Source organism: Lissotriton helveticus, chromosome 1_1, assembly GCF_964261635.1.
Source record: "Lissotriton helveticus chromosome 1_1, aLisHel1.1, whole genome shotgun sequence".
NCBI classification, from domain to species: domain Eukaryota; kingdom Metazoa; phylum Chordata; class Amphibia; order Caudata; family Salamandridae; genus Lissotriton; species Lissotriton helveticus.
This window is the reverse complement of record NC_136057.1, coordinates 230,327,081-230,330,090: the sequence shown is the minus strand read 5'-3', so window position 1 is coordinate 230,330,090 and position 3,010 is coordinate 230,327,081. Positions and strand designations below refer to the sequence as shown.

Here is a 3,010-nt window from a genome sequence, read left to right as displayed (position 1 = left end):
CATAGCTCACGGCGAAGGGCTAGAAGCTATCGAATGGAGACTGTTACAATCCAACTTTGAAGAACAAAAAAGTGTGTTTCTATTAGAGCTTTTACATTTTGCTCTCTACCACAGTTATTTTTGTTGGCAAAATGACTTCTACATTCAAAGAACCTCAATGGGTTTCCCGGGGGCACCCGCATACGCGGACACATATATGGCGTATTTTGGGAATCAGCATATATTACATCATCCGGACTGGTAAAAACATGCAAAGATTTTTTTGCGATACATTGATGATATTCTTGTCGTCTGGCAGGTTCCCAGGCAGACGTTGGAAAAATGTATCCTTTAATTGAACACATTTAACAGCAAGATACAGTTCACATCAGAGATTGACGCTAAAAGAATACACTTCCTCGATATTGAAATTCTAATAACAACGGAAGGATTGGAAACCAAGGTTTATCACAAGCCGACTGATGTGAACAGTGCATTACATTTCTCCAGTGGTCACCCTTGGTCACTGAAACAACATTTACCCTTGTCACAATTGATGCGTATAAAGAGAATAACTTCTGATGAGAACACATGTGAATCACAGATGGAAGAACAGATGAATAAATACAGGAGGAGAGTTTATCCTGAACACACATTAAAAGAAGCCAAAAACATTGTGGATATGAAACACAGAAAGGATCTTCTTAAAAAACAGTTGAAATGTCCAGACAAAAGAGAGGTTTTTGTGTTGAAACACTCAGCCCAGGCTCCTAAAATTAAAGCCATCATATGGAAACGATGGGAACTAATTGTGAATGAACCGGATTTCAACAAGATCTTTACCCAACCTCCACTATTCGCACACACAAGAGCACAGAATTTGCGAGAGTTATTGAAGAAACCCAAGAACACTCCGACTACTCCACAATACAAAGGGATGCGTAAGTGCTATAATTGCGGTCAATGTGGGAATGTCATTGTCAGCAAAGAATTTCAACATCCAAAAACTGGCAAATCTTTACCTTTGAAACACACATCTGATTGCACTACAGAGAACGTTATCTATGCAATAAAATGCCCATGTGGACTGGTTTACGTGGGGAGGACAAGTAGGAAAATTAAAACAAGAATAGTTGAACACAAGAGTCGAATCAGGAACAAGAACATGAATTCATCTTTGGCAGCACACTGGGTTAACAGTGTGCACACCATTCCGCAATTAAGATTCACTATTTTAGAACACATCACACCACTTGCAGGAACAGACACACACACCATACTAGCCCGAAAAGAGACAGAATGGATCAAAAAGCTAGGTACGATAATCCCGGGGGGTCTCAATGACCATTATGAACTACTGTGTTTTCTGTAACCAATTATGAAACATAGAATGGAAGGGGTTCATTGCATTCTTGATAATATGTGAGCAGAGTTCTAGCACGAGGACACCACATTTAGCTATTTTAGTTTCATTCACATTTTGTTATTTATTTATTTTTTCACATTTTTTATTTTTCACATTACTAATTTTCACATAGATGTCTGAAACAACAACATTCCTAACATTGAACACCAGAATCGGCAAGTTAGGTGGGCGCCATCTTGAAACAGGAATATCGGCCCGTGCAGTCCACTTTCTATTATCATGGGGCACGCCTCAGACGTTATTTCTAGATTGTTTGCTCGCCGTTTGACAGGCATTGGAAGCACACTTGTGGAGGAGTTCGGGTTTCGTTAGGAAGTTTTCCGTGTAAGTACAACTTTGTTATATCTAGAGATATTGCACAGCGTAGTGATGTAGCTTATCATTTCGGCACCATGAATGACTTAGACTCGGGTTTTTATTTTCAGGTAGAAGCCTTGGTACGGCGGTTGGGTATTTTTCTCATCTTACTTTCAAGTTACACAGTAGTTACCGTAAGGAGGTAAGAGAGAGACGTACGTCCCCTTGTTGAAACATGAATCTTATGGTGTCACGGAGGGCTAAATTTTGAGGATTCCATTTAGTTTTTTTTTATTCCCACACAGCTTGTAGGAATTACGACATTCAAGTTGTTGCTCTGGAGTATCCGTGGAAGTGAAACCTGATTTTTTGAAAGGGTATGTTCATTTATGTACTTACTTGGTAAATCCTTTGAGACAGATAAGATTAGAGAGGAGTGACGCTGTTTTCATTGTATTTACTTTGGCAGAAACAAAAGTACTGTTAAGATTCTGGCATAGAACAGACGTGACAGACTGTTTGGAATCCTAGAGGTACTTACAACCAGCCACTGCTTTCGACTTATTCACATTACCGTTTACACACAGAGTTTAGTCTCACTCGATTTCACGTGGGGTTTGTTTTTGGTGCTTTTGGTTTTGTAACACTAGTTGGACGTCAGATGATTATATAGAAAAACACTGGATACACTGTCATTTACCGTGGGCACCCACTTTTTGGTATTATGGAGAATGCAAACCTTGAGTCTGATTTATGTGAGTAATTGCTAATCAATGCTATGAATTGCGCTAATTTTTTGAACCCATGAATTTTGTTGTAGACACGAGGACCGCACTCCCTTGAAGAATTGCAACAGCATCATATGTTATCACTACCCCTGAAGAAGGGCTCAGTGTGAACCCGAAATGCATTGTTTTTTTTTGTTTTCTATGTTGATGACTTGTTATGCAATATTACTTTAATGATATGCTATGACACATGTTCAATTGTGTACATGATGACATATGAGAGAAATACATTTTTCATTCATTTTTTTCAATGTATTTAAAATCACGAAGCATCCTGAACGAATGATCAATGAATGTTTTACAGGCTTATTGCCAGATAGTTGTGCAGGACACAGTCCCTGGTTTTCGAGGGTCTCCTTCAACACATTATAACTAGGGGGGGTGGTACCCTTCCCCAGTGTTCGTGCACGCTTACACGCGGATTAACTGCATTACAGTTTTTATTACTTGAGTAACTTTTGATTTACATAGGTGTGCAGATCCACCCTCATTAAATATATACTTTTGACATAGCGCATGA

At 39.1% G+C, this 3,010-nt stretch overlaps 1 long non-coding RNA gene across 2 annotated transcripts; it reads left to right on the top strand.

Moving 5' to 3' along the window:
- Window positions 1–1,669: 1,669 nt before the first annotated feature.
- LOC144768659 (uncharacterized) lies at window positions 1,670–2,605 on the top strand. Of its 2 annotated transcripts, none has more exons than XR_013598608.1 (4): window positions 1,670–1,729; window positions 1,831–1,904; window positions 2,008–2,079; window positions 2,523–2,605. It is a non-coding gene; the product is annotated as an uncharacterized LOC144768659 (long non-coding RNA). The 2 variants fall into 2 exon arrangements; XR_013598606.1 differs by having other exon boundaries at window positions 1,672–1,729; window positions 1,987–2,079.
- The last annotated feature ends 405 nt before the right edge of the window (window positions 2,606–3,010 follow it).